The sequence below is a fragment of the Onychomys torridus genome, unplaced genomic scaffold (assembly GCF_903995425.1).
Source record: "Onychomys torridus unplaced genomic scaffold, mOncTor1.1, whole genome shotgun sequence".
NCBI classification, from domain to species: Eukaryota; Metazoa; Chordata; class Mammalia; order Rodentia; family Cricetidae; genus Onychomys; species Onychomys torridus.
In genome coordinates this window covers 21,014-47,594 of record NW_023412934.1, presented here as the reverse complement: position 1 = coordinate 47,594, position 26,581 = coordinate 21,014, and the positions used below count along the sequence as shown (strand labels likewise).

The 26,581-nt window shown below is 36.9% G+C and overlaps 1 pseudogene; it reads right to left on the bottom strand.

The window, feature by feature from the left end:
• Positions 1 to 11,581: 11,581 nt before the first annotated feature.
• Positions 11,582 to 24,819, bottom strand: LOC118576082 (annotated as a pseudogene).
• Between the last annotated feature and the right edge of the window lie 1,762 nt (positions 24,820 to 26,581).

Genomic DNA, 26,581 nt, shown 5'->3' with positions numbered 1-26,581 from the left:
TCATGTTCTGTCTGTCCTGTTTGTCAGCAGTTGATTCAAGGATGCTTTGTTGTCCAGTAGCTAACTTTTGCCACAATGAAAGTTAACTCCATATGCAGTTTCTTCAATGCCCATATTTTCTCTGAATTAGAATGGTACTGCCAGGAGCTGACATTTCTCATAGTCATAACAAAATAAAAAAAATTTAAGTTAGAACATTTAAATGCCATATTCTGTAGATCTCTGAAGGGTTTGAAGATGTCATGTCTACTTAAAATATATCTGTTTGATCTTGGAAACACACATAATATGATTACAAGTTTGACTGTAATGTCTAACTACTAACTTTCATTTCTATATATCCTAATAGTTGTCAATAATAAAATTCAAGGATTATCAAATTGCATTACATTGTTAAATGAATAGTATAAGTACAATATCTTAAGCAAGATTAGAAATATGTGTATGGCATATTCACACACACACACACACACACACACACACACACACACACACACATATATGTGTTGCATACGATATAAAACAATTCAATCCAATGTAAAAATATTTAAAACTAGTAATTGTCTCAAGAAACAAGACCAGCTGAGGAACAGGCAAGGTGAGGTAGCTGTGGCTTGTTCTGTCTTTCTGATCTTCCAGCATTCACCCCAGTAACTGGCCTCAGGTTTGTTCTTACTAAGACCTGTTAAGATTCCTGCTACATCTGTATGATAAATGTGTTGCTCTGATTGGTTAATAAATAAAACACTGAATGGCAAGTAGCCATGCATGAAGTATAGGTAGGACAGGCAGCGAGGAGGATTCTGGGAAGTGGAAGTTTGAGGCAGAGAGATGCTGCCAGCCACTGCCATGACAAGCAACATGTGAAGATGCTGGTGAACCATGAGCCACATGGCAAGGTATAGATTAATAGAAATGGGTTAATTTAAGACAGAAGAACTAGACAGCAAGAAGCCTGATACCACCATACTGTTTGTAAGCAATATAAGTCTCTGTGTGTTTGTTTGGTTGGGTCTGAGTGGCTGTGGGACTGGTGAATGAGAGAGATTTGTACAGACCATGGACCAGGCAGGACCAGGAAAACTCTAGCTACAACTATAACTTCTTTCAAGAAGATAGGAATAAAATTCTTTTGCTTCCTAGGAGTTAGAACAGAACTTAGAAGAGAGTGGTATGTTTTGGTGAAAAGGTAGAAAGAACATTATAGAAGCTAAATTGATATCTCTAGTTAATATCACATATTTCTTTTACAGAGGTCCTCATATGTATCCTCAACAAAATGCTCTTCACAACCACTTGTACGGATCAGATGGCTTCTTTGGGACTTCAGAATTGTCTCAACTCACATGTGAATATAACCACATATATTCACAAACACACAAATCAAGTTACCTAATATTTTTAAATATAGAAAAATATTACAAAGACTATGCACTGAGACTCCACTTTTCAATAGGCTGTTAAGATGTCAACATTAGAAATAATCTACAGAGGAAGCAGGAGATATTAGAAGTGATGACCAGGGCTCTCTTCATGCATATGATGTAAGAAACTTCAAATTTAAGTGTACCAGAAAAGACACAATTATGGAATTGATATGGTAAGAACAACTTGGCAAATCGATCTCATGTAGTATGTATAAATTTTAGATGATCTGACCATCAAAGCTCCCTGAATTACTCAAATTTCTATTTAAGGAAGTCATGAGGCTTAGTATAAATGTTTTATAATAGGAACTACCAAAGAGTACAAAAGATTTATTTTTGTAGTATAAATATTCCTGATCACAGTTTCTAATGGGTAGTTTTCTCATCTAAAAATATTTTACTTTCATTTCCTGTATAAAGTTGTTTTCTAACAAGCATGCAGTAACCATAGAGACAAGAATACAGCTTTGAGTCGTAAGAGCTGGCTTTATCCACTTCCAGCAGTTATTGGATGAGAGTTCTAGCACAACAGTTAGGGTGTTTGGTCATCCGATCAACAGACTAGGTAAGTTCAGGCTTTCTTTCGACCATTGCCAGTATTCTACAGTGGAGGTATCATTGTGGATTTCAGGGGGCTTTCCTGCATTTTGCTTCTTCCTGTTCTCATGTAGTCTTCATATATCATGGTCTGTTATTGCTTGTTCTCCCTTTATGTTCTTTATCCAGCTAGGATATCCTGCTCCCCTATGCTCTTTTTCCCTCAAAACTTGCCTTTCAATACCCCCACTCACGTCCAGGTTGTTCATGTAGATGTCATCCATTTCTCTGTCATTGGGCAATCCCTGTGTTTTTCCTAGGGTCCTGTTTTCTAGGTGGCATCCCTGGAATTGGGGTAGCAGTCTAGTCATCTTTGTTTTACATCTAGTATCCTACTATGAGTGAGTACATACCATGTTTGTCTTTTTGAGTCTGGGTTACCTCACTCAGGATGATTTTCTCTAGATCCATCCATTTGCCTACAATCCTCATGATGCCATTTTTTTCTACTGATTAGTACTCCATTGTGTATATGTACCACATTTTCTTTATCCATTCTTCAGTTGAAGGGCATCTAGGTTGTTTCCAGGTTCTGGCTATTACAAACAATTCTGATATGAACATAGCTGAGCAAATGCCCTTGTGGTATGATTTAGCATTCCTTGTTCATATGCCCAAGAGTGGTATAGCTGAGTCTTGGATACAGAGATCCTCGACCAGGCCCCAGTTGGAGCTCCAGGAGTCCAATTGGTGAGAAAGAGAAGGGATGGTATGAGCGAGAATTGTTGAGATGAAGATTGGAAAAAGCACAGGAACAAATAGCCAAACTAATGGAAACACATGAATTATGAACCAAAAGCTGTGGAGCCCCCAACTGGATCAGGCCTTGGGATAAGTGAGCCACTTTAATAGCTTGAACTGTTTGTGAGGCACCCAGGCAGTGGGACCTGGACCTGTCCTTAGTGCATGAGCTGGATGTTTGGAACCTGGGGCTTATGTGGGAAACTTTGCTCAGCCTGGAAGGAGAGGTCTGACTTGCCTGTACTGAATCTACAGGGTTGAGCTGAATCCACAGGGGAATATTTGCCCTGGAGGAGATGGGAATGGGGGGGAAATCCTGGGGGGAAGGTGGGGTCAGGGGTGGGAGGCGGGAGGAGAGGGGAACTCATGGCTGATATGTAAAATTAAAACACAAATATACGTCTAAAATTTTTTTGAAAAAAATTTAAAAAAGAACTGGCTTTATGATTATTATTAGATGTCAATTGGGTTGTCGTTGATGAATTTCTAAGTGCTCTTAATAAATAAAAAAGACAGAGCCAGAATTTGGAATTAAGGCCAGAGAGATTTCAGAAGAATGGGACAAGCCACCAACCAACCTCACCTCACCAACTTTGCAGCTTCTGAAAAGAGCTTCTTCCTGCCTACTCATGCATGTATACCTTTCTGGTCTGTTCTCTCATTGACTCTCATAGTCAAGCTACATAACTGTTTCTTTCTGCCCAGCACTATCACTTCCTGTCTATCTGTGCAGAGTTCCAGACCTCTGTGGATGATCTGGGATTGAAAGTGTGTGTTGCCATGCTTGGATCTGTTCTCTAGAGTGGCCTTGAACTCATAGGCATCTAGACAGATTCCTGCCTCCAAAGTGATAGGATTGAAGGTATGTGCTACCATTGCATGATTTCTGTGTTTACTTATAGTGGTTGGCTTTTTATTCTGATATCTAGGCAAGATTTATTTATTAAATCACAAATAAAATATCACCATGTATCAGCACAAAATATCACCATATTTCCCCTTTTTGGTCTAATAAAAAATAAAAAAAGTTATAACTAAGGAAAACTATATACAATAAATACAATAACTATATACATATATACAAGCAATAAATACATCAACTCCCTCAGAGACCTGAGAAGGAAATAGTATTACCTAGTAAAACAGGAAGTGCAAGCAAGTAACTAGGCAAAAATGAGAGCTTAATAAATTGCTTTAATATTCAAGGTCATAAATTATATAATTATCTCAACATGTGAAGAAAAGACTTCTAGAAATCTTCAGTTTCACTAAAATACTCAGCATAGAAGAAAATATTAGTACAGCGTGAAAGAACATATGACAAATGTATGTCAAGAATTAAAAAAAAACTAGAAAACTGAGAGTCTTTCCTATGAAACAATGAAGGATAAAAATACACATTCCCCTGGAAAAAGAGTAGGCCTCGTTGTATTCTTCTAGAGTAACAAGTCATTGGGAAAGAAAGGGAGTCACATTATCTATATGTGCTAACGATTTTGTACACATACATCATGCCCTAAATATTTGCTGTGAAAATTCTTCCATCTGATGCTTACTCTCTGGAAAGTAGCAGATTGCAAAATCACTACACAAATTTAATTATTCTCCCATATAATAGAAAGTATCATACTGAGTAATGTATCAAGCAAGCAACTCCATTGTAGTAACCTCTAAAACATGAAATTCCTGGAAATAAACATTACAAAGGATGTTAAGCATCTTCATCGTGAACATTTTATAACACCAAGGAACGAAACCAACAGACACTGAAAGATGTAATCTATCTCCCATGCTTCTGGATTGATAATTAATATTATGTGAATAATATTGTCTATATAATGAACAATATGCTGATATTATGCACAATGTTCATTAAATTCCATCATAAGGAACAATGAAAAAAATACCTAAAATTCAAATAGATGGATGGATCAAGCAGTGGACAACAAAAGAACAAAGCTGGAGGTATCATCATGTTTATATTCCATTGCACATTATTGATGTAGTCACAGAGGATCATAATACTTACACTACAGTAAACAAATCTTTCAATGGGGTAGAAAACTCATAATCAGATTGCACAGCTATAGCTAGCTTAGCATGAACATTGGTTTAAAAAACACTAATGGAAATGACAAAAAAGCTTCACAAATACTTTTGGGATCCTGGGAATAAAGGATTAGTATATTTAGAATCTAAAAGAATGTAAAATCTGAACAAGAAAAAAGTTAGCTCAATTTTGAAAAGGTACAGAACTAAAAGTTCTCAGAAGATGAAACACACATGGCTGAGCAATACTTAAGAATGTTCAATATCTTTAGTCACCATGAAAATGCAAATTAAATCTACTTTGAAGATCAAATGTGGAGAGGGCTGGCAGGAAGGAAGAGTGAGGAAATGTGTAGAAAGGTGGCTAAAATTAAAGGCCACTTGAGGAGCATGGTGTAAACCTAATACAGTAGAGCATTCTAAATTATATAAATGCCTAAAGGGGATCTAAATAAATTCACTGAATAATAAGGGAGACAGAGACACAACTTGTCATTTCATCAAAAAATGAAGTTAGGTCACATCTAATTAAAGTGTTGCCTAAAGGGATGCCATGGGAGTCACCAAAAATCCCAGTCTGTGGCCAGGATTATAGGTTGTTCTCCACATACTAGTGGCAAGGACCAATTAATAAGACCTTCACAGCTTCACCTTCACAACAGATTGAACGTGCAGAAGTTGATCTTGTGCCTTCATTGAGATTTCACCCAGTATTCTCGTGTCTTTGGTACTGAAATGTACTCTGGCCACTAACAAATGAGAATTGTAAATGCCAACACATCCAAAAACCCTTTGATCTAAAATGATGTCCTGCCTGAAAGATAGCTAGGGAAATGCTTGCACAAATTTGTAAGAGTATGCAACCAATATCTGATTTGACTGCATAAATAATCAGCCATGGGTTCCCCTGTCCTCCCCTCTCCTGCCCCCACCCCCAACATCCTCCAACCCCTCCCCTCCATTCCAATCTCCTCCAGGGCCAAGACTCCCCTAGGGATTCATTTAAACTTGGTGGGGAACCCATGGCTCATAAGTGAAATTAAAACACAAATCTAATAAAAAATAGGGGAAAATTTTTAATACTATTTTTCAACATTTTAACATTGTAACAAAAATCAACTAAATAAACAAAGAATTTGTACTGAAAAAAAAAAGATTCCACTAGCATTCTTGAAAGCTCAAATTAATAGAGAGGGGACTGGGTTGAATAAAAAAAGGTTGTTTGTCTCAAAAAAAATAAGTTTGGGTGAAAAAATCAGCGACTAGATATCCCAGTTAGCTACAGTAAAAACAAATGCCACAGTTCTTTACAAAACAATACAAGGGCTAGAGATGGCTCAGAGGTTAAGAGCCCTTGCTGCTCTTCCAAAGGTTCTGAGTTCAATTCCCAGTAATCACATGGTGGCTCACAACAATCTGTTATTATATCTGGTGCCCTCTTCTGTATACATAATAAATAAATAAATATTTTAAAAAAGCAATTCAATATCACGTAATTGCATTGTGTTATACTCTTAGATCAAGGCCTTGTTAAATAATCATCAGATAATCTTGATTCTTAAACAGACAGGAATAAATATAGAAATTAACAGCCACATATTCTAGTGAGAAATTTGAAAGTGCTGTCTCCTTCACATATCTCCTTACAAGGCACAGAGAATAGCATGAATGCATATGTACAAAGAGTATGAAATCCAGAGGGCATTCAGGACACCAGAGAAAAAAGACCTTCTTAATAAACAGCATTGATATACAAAAGAAATCACAGGACCTGAGGATATAGGAACAGTACTTACTTAGATGTTTTCCCATTTGGGGTCCAAGACCTGAAAGTAGAATGAACAGAAGCCTCCTCCCTAACTCAGAAGCAAATTAGAGTTGATAACCACGAGCTAATGGGAATTTACGTTGCTCAAAAGGAATACATAAGAATGGATACTGGCAATGGATACCTGGTTCTGTAGTAATGTAAAAATGTGGGGTTACCCAACTGGAGACTAGATGATGCACAAATATCCCTCAGATTCCAGATTAGTGTCTATCCTGATCTATGTTGTTATTTTTGCACTTTAGTCATCATCATCCCCCATTTGTGGTGGGATTCTGAAGATGATGGAGCATTTTAGAGTTTAGACATTTGAGTAAATGCGAATTGTTACCATTCCTATTGTTCATTAAAATTATTATCATACCAAACGTTGAAGGTATTTCCACTTCTTATTCTACCCTATAATAAAGAAGTAACTATTGCCAATATACACAAATTGTTTACCTCTATGGGAACTCACATTGTGCTTATCTTTTTCTCCATAAAATACCTTTGCTAGATTAACTTCCTTATGCCTATGTTTGAACTGAGCTGACTCTGCAGCCTCTGCTCCAGTACACCGTGCTCAAAACATTGATTTCCCACCTTATCACTCACTCACTTCTGAATTTAACCTGTAGTGTTCTTAACAAATAATAGATATGCACCAGGCATCTGTGTTAATTCCACACAGTGAGATGTTCCATTTCCTCTCACATAAAAAAATTGAAGTTAGAAAGAACAAAAGAAAAAAAAAATATTGTGAAACTATTGAATGAGCTTTTCTGCCCTGTGCTAATTCCTTCAGAACATAACTAGGAATGGCAACCTGCTAAACTACTGCTTGGGGGAGAAAATCTCCTTGTGCAATTTTCAGCTTAACAGTGAAGGATAAAACAGCATCCCATTTATACAACAGTCTGGGATAACTAACCTCTGATTCAAATAACTGCCTTCCTTTTGTTGTTATTTTGAGGCAGTATGTAAATTAGAATATTTCTCCACAAAGGGGCTCTTTTCCTGAATTTTGGGACCTTACTCCTCATATTGGGTTGCTTTTCCCAGCCTTAATACACAATGAGGTGCTTATATTTATTGTAACTTTATATGCCATGTTCTGTTGACATCCATAGGAGATCTGCCCATTCCTGAACAGAAAAGGAGGCAGTATGGATTTGGGTCAGGGAAAAGGGAGGGGGTGGAAGGAAGGATCTGCAAGGAAGGAGGAAGGAGAAACTGCAACCTGGATATAAAATAAAGAAGAAAGAAAGAAATGAGGAAAGAAAGAAGGAAAAAGAATATTTCACGCCTCCTTTATTTCTTTAATAATGTCTTTATATCACCCTCTGATCTTCTAATTCAAAGTGTCTTTTTTGATGGATTGTTATCACATGCACATATGTACTTGGATTTGCATAAAGAATGTACTCAGGATATGTAACCTTACATGTATGCATATTTACAGGGCTAAGCATTTGGCACTGAGCAAACACTCTGTATACCTGGAGAGTGCTATGTCCCTAGCTTTACTCATATGTCTGTAGTTACTTGTGTAGGTTGAGAATTTTATCAATGCCGTACATGGCACAGTAACACAGTGAGTGCTGGAGTGAAAGAATTATCTTGGCACTAACCAACACATCTTTAATAGTCTCAAATCCACCTCAAACAAGAGAAATATCATGTCAACAAACTGCCTCCTTGGTAATTTTCCTGAGTTCCCTTGCAAAAATCATCGAAGCTCAGCATGTTTATCATTATAAGCTGTCAAGTCTGCATGTGTCCTAGCAAAGGACACACACACACACACACACACACCACTGAAAGAGAGAGAGAGAAAGAGAGAGAGAGAGAGAGAGAGAGAGAGAGAGAGAGAGAGAGAGAGAGATGGATAGAGAGTGAGGAGAAAGGGAGGGAGAGAGGGAAAGAAAGAGCATTGAGGGAAACTAGACAGGAGGTTCATCTAAGTGTCTCAGAGCCCTAATCCCTCCTGAAATTGAACTTCAGGTGCAGGCAGTTGGCTTGCAGTCCCCACACCAGTGTTAAGAACTCCTCATCTATATTCTGTAAAGAAGCCCAGTAGATGCACTGGGTCCACAGCATGGATTTTAGAGGAACTGATGCTGTGGTTCTTATGGTACCTTAGAAGAAGGGGTAGATGTAACTTATGGCTTCTCTTGGGAATGACTTTTAGCAACAAAGCAATTTTACAACTTTTTATGGTACTTTCCTTTTTGAGAACATGGATTTTATTATTTTAAGTTACTTTGCCTTGAAGGAAAGTACTTCCTTTGTAGATGCTCACTGCGGAAAAGCACTAGAGTGTTAGAGAATGTTTGGTTGACCCGTGCCATAGTAAAGTCAATAAATTATTATTCTCTCCATGTTTCTCAAACATAAAATGTCTACACTGTGAGGAAATTTTGTCTCAATATCTACTATTATATCAAACCTGATAGTAAAAAGAAATATCTCCATGCATTTATTGTCATTCAAGTATAAATTAATTTATTTCCTAATTTTTATTTGAGTACAACTCTTTAAAGATAAGGTCAATGTAAATTTCAGAACATATCTAATTACCACAGTAAGAAAAGCTGAAAACTGGGCTGGAGAGATGGCTCAGAGTTTAAGAGCACCAATTGCTCTTCCAGAGGTCCTGAGTTCAATTCCCAGCACCCACATGGTTGCCTGCAACCATCTGTAATGAGATCTGGCACCCTCTTCTGTGTACATAATAAATAAATCTTATAAAAAGAAAAGAAAAGAGATGTTGATTAAAAAAGTTTTTAAAAAAAGAAAAACAAAATTTAAAATGTAGATGACTTATATCAATTTTAAATGCCAATGACTAGAAACGCACTTTTATTTTTGAGGATATAGTGAAATCCCATCATTTTCCATTCTCTTTTCTCTACTAAATGCTCCTGTACACACATTCTTTCTGTCTTTCAAACTCATAAATTGTTTTGTAGAATTGTTATTACATATATACATATAGATGTACATAATAACTACATAATATATAACTCATATGCACAAATAACCTATGCATTTAATTGAAATAATATATGTGATCCATATAAATTTACCTATACATATATAATCCTAAATTATGTATGAATATAATTAGGTCTTACAAATTATTTAGTTTGCTTTGCCCCATGGGAGACCTTTTCTTCCTGTCAGCATTACTTTGTTCACTGTAGTTCTTTATGGTTGAGATCCTATGAGATTTTCCGATTCACACCAGGATGCCAAAAGTTGTGGTCCCAGTTCAGGTCGTATTTAGGAAGTCATGTTTATTAGACTTTATGTGTATTATGGGCAATGCATGACATTCTTAAGAGACATAATCCCACAGAAAACTCCCTGGTCCTTATACCCTTACATTCTTTCTATTCCATCTCCCTCAGTGAAACATAAACCTTACGAGTGGCAAAAGTATTTATTGTAAATGTGTCAGGTGGAACTGGGATCCACAATTCTTCATTTGATTGGTTGTGAATTTATGTAATTTTATGAATCTGTTTCAATGACATGTCCTTAAGGAAATGTGAGGAACACAATTTAAATGTATGTGTAGGAACAAGTATTTTGAATTTTTAGGGGCTTTGCTGCTTTAGTGAAGGGGCAGTAACAGTTTCTCCTCTAAGATCCAAAACTTCATTAGCTCTTGGTAGTTAGTTTGGTTTCCATAACTAGGCATGATTTCCCTCTTAACCAGCAGGAAACCTGTTCATTTACAGTTAATAACTACATTTGTGAAACCTCCTCGTATAGTATACAGAAGTAAGAGCAAAGAAGTCACTACAACTACATACAACACAGTAGTAAAGGTATAACAATTTCATAGAATTTCATTTTTATTTAATGATGTGGAAATGGAAATATTTTAATTAATACATTGTATGTATTTCTATGAATTGGTGATTAATTCTGGAGATATGTGTAATAATAAAATTGCATATGGTAACCTATTCATGATTTAGATTAAGAATATATACCAATTCAAGGAAGAGCAAGCAGCGAACTGGAAGAAGCATTCTGGTAAATTATGTGTAAATGTCCAGATTTAAGGAGAAGTGGGGGTGTTCATCTAGACTTAAAACATTTGGAAATGTTACATATTTCATCAGAGTGTAAATAAGGAAGAGGTCCAAGTAGTTAGACTTAGTTACATATGCTGAGTGACTGACATTTGACATTGAGTTATATAATTCTTACTAAATCTAAATTATAACTTAGCATGAAATATGGTATGCAATGACAGATGAAATATTATGTTCACCAAAGATTACATTTTGAACAGCCTATGATTATTTTTTACAAATATCACACAAACACAAATGAAAGCATGATAATTTACTAAAGGACCCAGTGGAATTGGGAAACAGACTGATGCTCTTGTAAAACCTGGTCTATTGAAAGTTAAATAAAAAATAAAATTATAATCTACATATTTTAACACAATGATTGGAAGGCCTGATCAAAATTTACTAGGATCCAGTTTGAAAATTTAAAACATGTGATTAATATTATTGGATAAGAAAATATAGACGAAGCTCTGAAGAAATTTAAATCTATACCATGAATATTAACAGTCTATATTAGAGAAGAATATAATGTGGTACTGTGATTGCCTATCTACAACCTCAGAAGAACAGAGGCAGATGTAGACAGATCTCTATGCGTCAAAAATATCATTATATTCACAGAAAATTTCAGACAAGCCGAGATATATACTTAGGTCCTGCTCAAATGAAAATACAACCTGGATTTCCATCATGGATGACTTCACTGGTTCCAGTATAAAGAGGCTATAATATAATTTGATGCAAAATAATACCTGAATGAACCAAAGCCATACAATAACGGTGTGACACAATATGCATGAGACAGCAACTGGACGTCATCTTTGAAATTCATCCCTAACATAAGAACTATGTTTATCTTTAAACTAGGTTTTGAGAGGGTTTTTCCTTTTAGAATGTGGCCTATTCCTGATATGGTAAATTGAATTCTTATCTGGCCTTATTAATATAATGTAACACTTGGGGCCAAAAATGAAACCAAGGAGGGCTGCACTTGAAGCCAAGATAGAGAAGACTTCCATAGCCACCATGACCTTCCCCTCAGTGCTGTGGTAGACAGGGAGGAATGTGACCCAGACACAGAAGAACACCAGCATGCTGAATGATAGAAACTTGGCTTCATTGAATGTGTCTGGCAGATTCCGAGACAAAAAAGCCATAATATAACTTCCAAGTGCCAAGGTGCAGAGGTATCCCAACATACCATGGAAGGCAAAATCTGAGCCCTTGTTACATACAAGGATGATATGTTCATGTTGAGCATGAGCATCTTTGTCAAGGAAGGGAGGAGATGTTGTTCCTAGCCAGATTCCACAGAAGACAACGTGGACCAGAGAACATACAGGGATTATAAGGTTTGGAGCCTTTGATATTATTAACCACCTCACCACCCTCCTTGGAAAGGTAACCTTGGAGGCAATAACCACAGTGATAGCTTTGGCCGAGACAGTGGCGAGAGCCAAGTGAAGCACCTCCAAATATGATCTGCTGCAGGATACAAGTGGTAGTGTTGGGATGGCCAATGAAGAGCAAGGAACATAGGAAACAGACCTTGAGTGAGATGAGCAACATGTAACTGAGGGTCCTATTATTAGCCTTGACAATTGGAGTGTCTCTGTGCTTCACAAAGAGTCCAAGAACCACAGCTGTGAGGACAAAGAAGCACAGAGCTATGGTTGTGAGAGACATCCCCAAGGGGTCCTTATGGTCAAGAAAACTCACGACTTTCTGGAGGCAGTATTTCTTCTTTGTGTTTGCATAATGACTGTCTGGACACTCGATGCACTTTACCATATCTGATAAAAAATGAAAGTGATATTTTGTTCAAGATGAATTTATCCCTGTAACTCTAACCCATTTCTCTGTACCTGTTATCATGACTGTTATCTACTCAAGTTTCCTTTTTCTCTGGGAAAAAGAAGTAAGAATTCTGTAGTGAATAATTTCATATTCCTACCACCCATCTTTCTTATTAGATATTTCAGTTATTATTTATATGCACATATAAACTGTGTGGCTCCAACTCAGCCCTCTTTCATCATGCTCCATTTTTCACTTTCTCCATCTATTTCGCAAGTTATTGTTCTCTCTGTCTTCTTTTTACATTTTAATACACAGTGAGTCTATTCAATGTTGCTAGTATTTATAAGTTACAGGGGAATCTACTGGAATATGGGTAACATTTTCAGAATCCACAACCTAAATAAAAATGATGTCTCTTTTTTGTAAGTAGTTATGAATTACCAGTAGCTTCCCTTATAATCCCTCTTCGTCATAGAGTTATAAATTAAATACACCTTTTCTTTCTTACATACTTTCAGTTCCTCTTTTGCTCTTGGTGTATCTCTTTTGGAATACTGAGTTATAATGTGTAAACCTACTTTATGTCTGATACCACATCATAAGTTACAACCACATTATGAATTTGAATATTGAAAAAGGAGGAGAATAACCTTTGGTATTATTTTCATAAAATCCTGTTCTTAGACATAGGTTCTCAAATTTTTTAGCACTATAAAATTCTTTGTTTTCTAGTTTGACTCTCTAGGCATTACTATATTTTTAGAGTATGGAATAATTTACTAGTGACCTGTGGTCATTCACATTGGGGGAAGGTCAGAACTATTTTGGAGTATGTACTAAAATAGACCGATGATATTGTGCGCTTGAAAATTTGCAAAATTCATCATGTATTTGAGAAAAATAAAATTGATTTATGCATCCCATCTGGACCAGATGTTGAGTGCCTGGGGTCATAGCCAGAGAGGCAACTGCCCCTGTGTCCCACCACTGGACACAGGCTATCCCGGGAGGACCTGCCCAACATGGCCCCATTTTCTGTCCAAGAGGTGGGCCACGAAGGCTCCCCTTTTCCAATACTGCAGCTAGACACTGCAGTTTCCACACCCTGCCCCCACACCCATTTGCCGGAGACCCCAGCCACTTCCTAAGAATCAGAGACCAATCCCCAGCTCCTGTCCACCCTGGAACTCCCATTTGGACCAGATGTGATTTCCTGGGATTATAGCCAGAGAGAGAACTGTACCTGGGTGCCACCGCTGGACACAGGCCATCCCAGGAGGACCTGCCCAACTTGGCCCCAGTTTCTGGCCAATTGGTGGGCCCTGCAGGAAGGCTCCCCTTTTCCAAGACTGCAGGCAGACCCTGCAGTCTCCACATTCTGCCCCCACACCCATCTGGCGGAGTCCCCAGCCACTTCCTGAGAATCAGAGACCAGCCCCCAGCTTCCATCCTGTCCTGGAACTCCTATCTGGACCAAAGAAAAGAGGAACTCCCATCTGGACAAGAGGAGCTCCCATCTGGACAAAATAAGGAGACCCAGGGACTTCCTGAGACACAGAGTCCAGCCCCCCAGCTCCTATCTGACTAGCACTCTCATCTGGAACAGCACTCCCATCTAGCCCAGAGCTTCCATCTAGACTAGAGAGAGGCTCCCTACATCTTTCAACTCTCTCTGGACCAAGCACAATGATAAGACCACGAACAAACCCAAGAGGATATGGGCAGACGTCAAGGCAGAAGTACATACAACAAAATAAAGAGCAATACAGCATCACCAGAACTTAGCACTTCTCCAGCAGCTAGAACTGAACATCACAGAATGGAAGAAGAAGAAGAAAACAACCTTATAAGTAACATCATGAAGAGGCTAGAGCCTTATTTAGAAGAAATCAAATAAAAAAGTAGAGGATCAGGCAAACAAAAAAATGGGAAGAATGCTATTAAAAAAAGAGGAAAGGACAATTAAAGCAGAACAAACCAGTAAGTCCTTGAAAGAAAATCAAGAAAAATGCAAGGGGGACAGTCCAAGACCTGAAGAGGGAAATAGAAAAAATGAAGAAGACACAAGCAGAAGGAATGCTGGAAATAGAAAATATGAGTAAACAAACAGGAAGTTCAGAGGCAAGTATAACCAACAGAATGCAAGAGATGGAAGAGAGGATCTCTGGTGTTGAAGATACGTTAGAAGAAATAGATTCATCAGTCAAAGAAAACACTAAAACCAACAAAGTCATAACGCAAAATATCCAAGAAATTTGGGACACCATGAAAAGACCAAACCTATGAATAATAGGCATAGAGGAAGGAAAAGAATACCAACTCAAAAGCACAGAAAATATATTTAACAATATCATATAAGAAAACTTTCCCAACTTAAAGAAGGAAATGCTTAAGAAGATAAACAAAGCCTATAGAACACCAAACATAATAGATTCCCCCCCAAAAAAGTCCCCTTACCATATAATAATTAAACAACTAACATACAGAATAAAGAAAGAATGTTAAGGGCAGCAAAGGAAAAAGGCCAAGTGACTTATAAAGGAAAACCCATCAGAATAACACCCAATTTGTCAATGGAGACTTTGAAAGCCAGAAGGACCTGGACTGATAGAATGCAGACACAAAGAGACCATGGATGCCAGCCTAGACTAATATACCCAGCAAAACTTTCAATCATCATAGATGGAGTGAATAAGACCTTCCAAGGCAAAACCAGATTTAAACATTACTTATCCACAAACCCAGCCCTACAGAAAGCACTAGAAGGAAAATTCCAACTTAAGGAAGGCAGATACACCCATGAAAACACAGGCAATAGATAACACCACTGTAGGAAACACCAAAGAAGAGGAGTACACACACTCTACCACCAAAAAATAAAAATAACAAGAGGAACAAACAATCACTGGTCATTAATATCCCTTAATATCAATGGACTTAATTCACCTATAAAAAGACACAGACTAACAGAATGGATACCAAAACAGGACCCATCTTTCTGCTGCATACAAGAAACACACCTCAAATTCAAAGACAGACACCTCCTAAGAATAAAAGGCTGGGAAAAGACTTTCCAATCAAATGGCCTTAAAAAGCAAGCTGGTGTAGCCATCCCAATATCCAGCAAAATAGACTTCAAACTAAAATCAATCAAAAGAGATGATGGACATTACATACTCATCGCAAGAAAGATCCATCAAGATGAAGTCTCAATTCTGAACATTTATGCCCCAAACACAAGGACACCCACATATGTAAAAGAAACATTACTAAAGCTTAAATCACATATAAGACCCCACACATTAATAGTGGGAGACTTCAACACCACACTTTCACCTCTGGACAGATTGGCAAAATTGAAACTTAACAGAGACATAATGGACTTAACTGATGCTATGGCTCAAATGGATTTAATCGAGATCTACAGAACATTCCACCCAAACAAAAAAGAATATACCTTCTCCTCAGCACCCCATGGAACCTTCTCTAAAGTCAATCACATATTTGACCAAAAAGCAAATCTCAACAGATACAAAACAATTGGTATATCCTCCTGTTTTCTGTCGGACCACCATGGTTTAATGTTAGATTTCAACAACAGAAAAAAAAACTACAGAAATCGTACAATCTAATGGAAACTGAATAATGCTCAACTGAATCACCAATGGGTTAAAGAAGAAATAAAGAAAGAAATTAAAGCCTTCCTAGAGAAAAAGAAAATGAATATACCACATACCTAAACTTATGGAACATGATGAAAGCAGTGTTAAGAGGAAATTCATAGCACCAAATGCCCACATAAAGAAGTTGGAGAAATCTCCCACTAGAGACTTAACAGCAAACCTGAAAGCTCTAGAACAAGAAGAAGCAAAGTATCTCAGAAGAAACAGATGTCAGGAAATTATCAAATTGAGAGATGAAATCAATAAAATAGAAACAAATATAACAAATATACACAAAGAATTAGTGTAACAAAAACTTGGTTCTTTGAGAAAATCAACAAGATAGACAATCCCTTATCCAAACTAATGAAAAGGCAGAGAGAAAGCATCCAAATTAACAAAATCAGAAATGAAAAGGGATAACTAATAACTAACACTAAGGAAATCCAGAAAATCATCAAGTCATACTTCAAAAACCTCTATTCCACAAAACTGTAAAATCTAAAAGAAAAGGATAATTTTCTGGATAGGTACCATATACCTAAGTTAATCAAGGCCATATAAACTATTTAAAAATTCCAATAACCCCTAAGGAAATAGAATAATTCATTAAAAGTCTCCCAACCAATAAAAGCACAGGAAGAGATGGTTTCAGCTCAGAATTCTACCAGATTTCCAAAGAAGAGATTCCCAATACTCTTTAAATTGTTCCACACAATAGAAACCAAAGGAACGTTTCCAAACTACTTCTACAAGGCTACACTTACCCTGATTCTGAAGCCAAACAAAAAACTAAAGACCCATCTCTGTCATGAGTATTGATAAAAAATATTCAATAAAATATTGGCAAACAGATTCCAAGAACACATCAAAACAATTATCCACCATTATCAGGAAGGTTTCATGCCAGGGATTAAAGAACAGAGAGGGACTACAAGGAAAGAGACACCATGATAAATGAATAACCCATGGGAATAGGAAGTAGCAAAGTGTTTGAGAGTTCCCCAGTAACCCACAAAGATAACTCCATAATAGACTCCTGGCAATGGACATGAGAAAACCAAACTGTCATACTCTGGTAATCAGATGGCTTAATTGTTGTGGTAGAACTCTCATCCAATGACTAATGTAAGTGGATGCAGAGATCCATGGCCAAGGCCCAGGTGGCGCTCCAGTGTCCAATCAACGAGAAAGAGGAGGGATTGTATGATTGAGAATTGTTGAGACCAAGAATGAAAAAATACACAGGGACAAATAGTCAAACTAGTGGAAACACACGAACAATGAACCAATCAGTAGTTTAGGAGCCTCCAACTGGGTCAGGTGCTCTGGATAAATGAGACAGTGGATTAGCTTGAACTGTTTGGGAGGCACCCAGGTAGTGGGATTGGGAACTGTCCTTAGTGCAAGAGCTGGTTTTTTGGAACCTGGGCCCTATGCTGGGAAACTTTACTCTGCCTGGGTAAAAGGAGGAGGGGACTGGACCTTTCTCAGCTGAATCTACCAGGCTGAGCTGAAAGCCCACAGGAGACCTTGCCCTGGAAAAGATGGGAATGAAGGTGGATTGGGGAGAGTGCAAGGGAGGTAGGAGGAGGGAGGACAGGGGAATGCATGGCTGATATGTAAAGTTAAATTAAATTATATAATTAAATGTAATTTAAAAAATTGATTTATGTATGACAGATTACCACTGCCATTTTTCCTGTATATATAAAAGAAACACATCCCTAGAGTTTCAATTTTATTTTGTGATGAATTTTATTAACACATTATTGAATGAACTTCAGTAGAATAAAATACATTTCTATATATCTTGTAAATATTGCTTCCTTCAGCTATTGTGACACATTGATCTATCTGTTGTCATAGTCTATTACAAGGTATTTTCTCATATTCTGTTATTTCCTTTTCTTTTATGTGGAGGTATTTATTTTCTTCTGGTTTGCTACCTCTCAATGGATGGCTAACATGCATAACTCCATTCGTTACTAAAGGCACATGGTACATGTAATAATCACTACTATATATAAAATAACTATATGTGCTGCAAGATCCTATAAAAATTTTTGGAAACATTGTATCAGTAATCTATCCTCAAATATCTGACATAATTGAGCTACATAATTTTTGGAAGTATACTTATTAATTAGGAGCAATAACATCAGGCATATAAGGTTGGCTGGCATAAAGTACTACCCTTAACTGAGAAGCCATTTGTCTTCATAGCTGCTATAAGAGGAAGACTCAATAATCTTTAAGAGTGTGGCCATTGGTAATTAGTTCATACTCCACCAGGGGGCTACACGAAAGAGTATTTGGGTAGCAAAAGTTGAATTGAATGAGTTTCTCTCAGTTATTTAAAGGGAGAGAGAAGAATTTAAATAGATAAGTGCAAGACTTTGGAGGGAGGGAATATGATCCAAATACATACAATGAAATTCTCAAAGAAAAATAATTATTGAAAAATTTTAAAATTGGTATAACCATGGTCCAAAATGTATTATTGTGTGTGAGAATACTATCTTTTAAAGATTTTTCTTCCCATTGAAACTTACTGTGAAAATGTTCATGACCTATTCTTCTAAATGAGGATTCTATATTCCATTTCAGCTCTTAGGTCTTGGTACAGCTCTCCATAAGACTGCTGAAACTGCCTTGGGGATATTGTTTAATATACTGTTTATCAAAGCTAAAGCAGAAACACATGGACATCATTCTATTTATGAAGGAAATTTGAAATTATTAGTTATGCTCTACAGTCAAAAGATACATATTTGGGGTATCAAACACAAATTTCTAGTTATCTGTTCTGTATGAAAAGCCTTGCTGAGAAGACTCAGTATCAGAGTAATCTATTCTAAAATGAGGTGAGTTAAAATCATTATTATAATTAGAACAACATCCAATTTTGGTACTTTCTTACTATGTTGTATATGATGGGTGGGGAAAAGCATATGGATTACTACAGAGGAAAGTGGTTTTCTGCACCAAACAATATATGCACATAATTATAAATTAAATGAATTATAAATTTCAATGCCTACTCTGCACTTTTTCAAGACATGGTGATGAGCATTTAATACCATAAAAAAGAGAAGGAATAAATTTGTCTGACTTCTCTCTGGATATTTTTCAGTTTGTAAGATAATGCAGTGTCCTGTAGTAATGTGGAACCATTTCTGTAAAATTTATTCTTACCTGTCTCATTGGAAATCTCATTGTCTCCACAAGGAATGCAATCATAGCAGCAAACAGCCTTGCCCCCTAGGGAAATTTTCCTGGATCCAGGCCCACAGCTCTCACTGCACACAGATTTAGGAATCTGAAAAAAATAGAAGCAGAGTTAACAAATGCTCATGGTTAATTAATTAATTAATTAATTAATTAATTAATATTGGGGAGTGAATCTGAGGATCAGACCCAGGGCCTTGCACTTGCTCAGCAAGCACTCTACCACTGGGCTAAATCCCCAACCCACTCACAGTTTATTAAGAACCTGTCCTCTAATGCTGCTGGAAATGCAAGCTTGTACAGCCACTTTGGAAATCAACATGTTGCTTCCTTAGAAAATCCATCTCCCCCAAGACCCAGCTGTAGCACTCTTGGTCATATACCCAAGGAATGCTCAAATATTCCACAAGGGAATTCACTCAGCTGTGTTCATATCAGCATCGTTTGTAATAGCCAGAAACTGAAAACAACCTAGATGCCCTTCAACTGAAGAATGGATAAAGAAGATATGGTACATATACACAATGGAATACTACTCAGCAGAGAAAAACAATGACATCATGAGGTTTGTAGGCAAATGGATGGATCTAGAAAAAATCATCCTGAGTGAGGTAACCCAGACTCAGAAGGACAAACATAGTATTACTCATTCATAGTAGGATACTAGATGTGAAATAAAGATGAGTAGACTGCTATACAACTCCAGGGAATCTACCTAGAAAATGGGACCATAGGAAAGACACAGGGATCCCCCAATGACAATGAAATGGATGAGATCTACATGAACAACCTGGACGACAGTGGGAGTAATGTAGGACAAGGTTCAAGGGAAAGAAAGCTTAGGGGATCAGGAGATCCAAGCTGAATCAGGAACAGAAAGGGAGAACAAGGAATAATAGACCATGATAAATGATGACCACATGAGAACAGGAATAGGCAGAGAGCTGGAGAGGTCCCCAGAAATCCACAATGATACATCCTCTGTAGACTGTTGGCAAATGGTTGAGAGAAAGCCTTATCTGACCTATTCTGTTGATCACATGGACAAACAACCTAACAGTCGTTCTGGAACTCTCATACAATAACTGATGGAAGTGGATGCAGAGATCTTCAGCCAGGCTCCAAGTGGAGCTCCAGGAATCTAATTGTCAAGAAAGATGAGGGACTGTAAGAGTGTGAATTGTTGAGACCAAGATTGGAAAAGCACAGGGAAAAATAGCCAAACAAATAGAAGCGCATGAATTATGAACCAAAGCCTGTGGAGCCCACATTCGCAGCAGGACCTCTGGATAATTGAGACAATTGAATAGCTTGAACTATTTGGGAGGTACCCAGTCAGTGGGACCCGGACCTGTCCTGAGTGCATGAGCTTGCTGTTTGGAACCTTGGGCTTTCACACGGACCCTTTGCTCAGCCTGGAAAGAGAGGACTGGACCTTCCTGTACTGAATCCACCAGGATTAAATGAATCCCCAGAGGAGTCATGGCCCTGGAGGAGATGGGAATAGAGGGGAGGGGCTTGGAGGAAAGTTGGGGTGGGGGTGAGAATGGGGAGGACAGGAGAACCCATGGCTGATGTGTAAAATTAAAATACAAATATAATAAATTAAAAAAAGAAAACATGAATAATATTGTGTTTTCATATCACATAATTTATTTGCAAATTTTATTCCAATAAATGTAGAAGAAGATTTTGAACATGTGTGATCTACATAAGAAAGTTCTGGGGATTATCACACAGTTTAAATGTTGGGAGCATAATGAGGTAGGGGAAATTCTGATGCTGGTAGGTCATGGTTTCTATAGTTACTCTTTAATGTGCTGAAAAACTTTTATATTCACCATGATAATGGGTCTTGCTAGTCAACTTGACAGGTATTATAGTCACCATGTAGAGAAATTGTTGGGCATTTCTGTGACTATTGTTAAAGAGAAGCTTAAAGGGTTCACTCTATAGGTTGTTGTCTCAGAATGAGCGTCAACTAGAAAAGGGGGATCTGTGGTATTTATTTTGTTCTACTGACTGAGGATATGATGTCATAAGGAACCTCATGCTCCCGGAGGAATGAATTTCCAAAGACAATGGCTGCATTTTCACACTGTCAGCCAAAAGAAATGCTTTCTTAAGTTAATTTGGGTACGCATGCATTTGCTGCAGCAGAACAGGAGATAAAATGCTCACTAAAATATTGTTCCATTTTAGCAGTGAATAAAAGAAAAATTATAATTGTTTATGGTCTGTAATTTTTAAACATGGAATAAAAATGAACTGCTCCAAATTTACATACAGTGAATGAATGCTAAAAGAGGCAGTGTATTGGTTTGAATAAAAAGTAGCAAATGATAAGCACAGATATGTCACTATATATGTCAATGGTGGTGCTATCTTGAAAGTTATTGATAATTAAGAGTGGCAGATTATTGGCTAAATTATTTCAAAGGTGGGAATTTTGAACAATTATGAACCTGCTAATTCAGACCCTGCTAATTCAGTATTTACTCTCTGCTTCCAGTGTGTGAACTGAGACATTTTGTTTCTGGTTCCTGCCATCTCTCCATCAATGCCACACACTGGCATGTTTCCTGACCATAAAGGACCCTTGAACCCCTAGAACCATAAGCCAGATAAACTCTTGTTTCCAAAAGTTACTTTGGTGATATTGCTTGATCATAGCACAAAAACAAAACTTATTCAGTTTTCTGTTGTGAATGTAGACATTTTCTATATCAGAGTGTCCTGGGAGACATTATGATATTTGCATATACCACTTCTCAGGTGTATTTAATTTGTGTCAACTTGACAGAAATCTAACCCATGCATTACTGAACATTAATGATCATTTCAAGTTAAGAATTTCCATTTTCAAGAATGAGGGAATGATAAAACAATGCCTATATTAGTTATGTTTTATCCCCCTCTACTCCGAGTTTTATGGCAATGGGCTGTAATTTCAAAACCCGGAGTTATTATACTGGGGGATATATTTGTGCTGTTGTGGTAAGTTGAATGCACTGTGAGAATACATAACCCACCTCTGAATATACTTTTGGCCATTGTATCATCTGCTCAGATAAAGACAACTGTTGCCCACTGGGAACATTGGGCAAAAATGTTCCTACTTTCACTTTTTGTCCAAGACCCTTTGGAAAATTCCAGAAGTTTAGAATATCGTACTTATTATCATGTAAATTTTGTTTCCACTCTAAGGCCATATTGACTCCCTCATGCATATTCCTCAAGAAAGGATGAAGCTGAAAGTGATTCAAGAACATAGTATAAATGTTTATGAGAGGTTGACAAGAAATGAATTATAGACTGTCACTGTTCATAATCTCTGGAGAAAGATACAATAGTTTTGTAGTTCCACTGAGGGTGAGCAATGGTTGAGAATGCTATTCTACCTGTGAATGACAGTCATCTAAAAGAAAATCTTCCAAACAAACTCAGAAAAGGAATCAGTTAGTACTGATTAAAGCAAATTTCATTTTCTTTAAAGTAAACTATGTCCATTTACATGAAGTGTGTATCTAAAAGTTCAGTGTATAAAATGTTGGTACAAATGACTAAATTTTAGTTAAAATCATTTACATACTGACACCTTGTGGTAATGAGATGTCATCATTTCATTTACTGAGTGAAGTCTTAGTTGTCTAATGTAATCTATGTCCACAAGAAGAATGTGAGGATATTAGTGACAAAATTTATATTGCCTAAAATCATTTTCTTCTTACCGCTAACACCCTATTCCTCAGCAACATTCACACAATGATCTGCACTGACCTGAAATATAAGATAACAAATGAAGACTTTCCAGTGGATTTAAAATATAAAATGTTGAAATATGTAATATCCAGTTTTATACCTCTGAAACCTCTCAATACATCACATTGTTGATGCTCTAATACAACGAAAGGGATATTGCCTGCCAGGGAAAGAACACCATGCTTTCCCTGTTTCCTAATGGTTGATATTGTGCTTGCTGAAGACTCATCTCATGGAGACTGTAGGCAAGAATATAAACAGCATTGTATGTATTGTAGCTGTCTTCATTCATTGCTGTATCAAAAATGTGTCTAGGTAACAATTCTAAGGAAGCATTGTATTGGCAATTCTCCAAAAGGTGACAATCCAGCTCTGAAAATGAGCACTTGAAGAACAAAAACTACAATTTAGTAATGTAATTGTCTTTTGGGTATTTATAAGGATTAACTGTTTGGATGAAATTTTTAAATTCAGTAACCTGCTCATGGGGGTGTGAAAAAATGAAACTTCCATGGCATGAATCTAGCAAGAAAAAATCAGCGATATTAGTAATGTCCCATTGTGAGGTCATAATCCAGACTTTCCTTGTCAAAAACTGTTGCCCTAGATTTCTCATTAAACCTTGTAGTGAATCATTCTCACCATAAATGATGATGATATTGGCCAATGACTCCTTGACCATGCCAAGACTTTTCCAGTTTTTGTATGGATATGAATTTCAGGTGCTTTTGATCATTTCAACAAAAGCAATGCAGACTCCATTATTCTCCATCTTTTCTCTGATATCTGATAGAAACTGAGTCCCTCTGTGGTCATCTGGGATAAGCATACCAACCCAGGTCCAGCCAAAATGAAGCATCAAAGAGACCATGGCAAGAGACAGAGATGTGTCTTTGGGGGCCAACTGATAGAGAGAAGTAAACTGACCTCTGTCACTCAAGATAGGATCAAAAGGACCAACAGTGAGCTGAAGAGAAAACAATTGGGAACAAGAGAAAGAACAATGGCATTATACACAATCCTTATTCAGCAGAAACAGATAGAAATGAATAGCATAATGATGGATTCATATTGAAATTAAAGGCAAGTTTATCTGACAGAATTTTTCAGAAAATTACTGGCCTCTCCTCAATTCTTATTAATCCTTCCTGTATACTCCATCCTCCCCTTTTTTTCCCTTTCCACGTGACTGAAATAGATAGAGGTCCAACTCCAATTTTCTAGACACTTGTAATCAATAGCTAACTAATCCTAATGTCCCACTTTGACCTTTGAATACATGATATGTCAGCAAGGAGGTCTGCATATTTATTTCATACAACTCCTCACCTGTGGAAATTTGTAGAGCTGAAGCAGTCTCCCAATATGGACAGATTTTGCCCATGATGGTCCTGTTAGTGCAGCAGCTAACTTTCCTTCCTTTACACAGTTATAATTACAAAAGGGTTTTTTAAGGCCTGTGAGCCAAATAAGGGGATTCATAAGAATGTTTTTCTCACTGTATGGGACATTATAAAAATCAAATCGCAAAGATATGTTGGGTAAAAGGTAAGGGTTCCTGTTGATCTCCTCAATGGCAAATACCAGGGACAGAACCAACTCATATATTTTAAAATTATACCTGCAAAAATTGAAGAAAATTGTACCTGAGGAAATTACAGACCAAACAGAACTGCAGATTTTGTGCATTTATTTTCTAGTTCAAATATTAGTGTTTATATAAAATACTCAATTAAATTTTTCCATTAAATGCCTGGAGTTCAAATTACTGTGTTACCTTGTTAGGACTGTATAAGATCCTGTAGGAAAGACCTGATAATTGGCAGTCTCATGACTGTTCACTGTACTTTCTCTTGTATTTGGTATACAAAAATTTTACTCATAAGTGTGAAAAAAGTCCTTTACAAAATGCTTTATCTCCTGCTTCACTGTTCTTTAATGTCTGTCTTCTACAATTACAGGAAAACAAATGATCTGCCATTAAGACACCCAGCTTTTCAAGATAATATCTTAATCAAAGAATGCTACTGAAATAGTGTGATTCATCTTTGTAAGTATTTGTGATACTTTGACAATGTTATATTTGTGTGAGTTGATATTCTATACCATTTATGTGAGTCCTTCTGTGTGTGTATTTGTGTGCTCTACTGTGTGTGAAAATGTTAGAATATAAATGTTATGATTGCAAGACAGAGAACAACCTCCACAAACAGTTCTGCCTTAACGGTTCCTTTTAAGAGAGGCTTTCCTGTTTCCATTGCGTATGCCTGGATGTCTTCATTACATACTTCCAGGACTTCTTGTGAAAAAAGTCTCCTTTCCTTCACATGATCCTTGCATCAGAACTAATCATATATGAAATTTCTATGGATCTGAACTCAGTTAATCTCACTTTCACCTGGAGCATTTTTAATTTCTGAGGTTCTCCTTATTTTGTTGTCATTGCCTAAAATTCATTAGAACACCATAAAATAAGAGTTAAACAACCCCATTGCCAGACAATAGAAACCTCTTTTTGAACTGTTGTTTTTAGTTGAGTCCAACAGACTTCCTCTAAAACTATAGTCTGCTGGCCTGCCCTTGATGCCATTTAGAAAAAGAAGGTAAGACCTTATTTCTGAAGATATCACATGCTTCAGAGAGTAGGTGGAATGATTAATCTGTGTTTACCAACCTCCCTACTGAGGACTGGCTCCCAATGTTACAGAAGGCATCATAGAACCTCACAATGAAGAAAAGTTACCAGTAATCCTATGCATTTGAAAAATCAGTGAATGACAATTATAGTAGGTGGAGTCAGATATTCTGATAGGTGTAATCATTACACTTACATTCTTGGATAATTCACAGTTACCTAATTGGACTTAAGGCATTATGGGATAGGAAGGAAGCTACGCCTGTAACTGTGCTTGTCCATATAGACAACTACCTATACCAGAAGGCATGGAACCTAGAGAAGGACCTATTACTGTCAGTTTTTTTAACTAGTATAATCCATACTATAACCTGAACTTAACCTTATACCCACAAATAAGTACAGCTCTCCCCCTGTACAAAGATGTTTCCTTATATGGTTTACACAGATCATTACAGAATGCAGTAACTTTTAATAAAATTCTGTTTAACCAACTGCAGGGTGTCTACCCCAATTAATACATTTACAATACAATGCCTAAACTTGAAGTCCAGTGAACTTTGTAGAATATGGTTCAAAAAACTGTTATAAGACATAGGCCCCGACAAATGTTGCAAGATACTATTTTCAAATTAAGAGAGATAACATGAAGAAGGATTGAGAAAGTGAATTTGAAATATTTGGTTGGAAGAGTCAGGAATTAATATAGCTAAGATATATTATTTGAAAATTTCCAAGAATTAATAAAATATTTTATTTAAAATATGGTATTT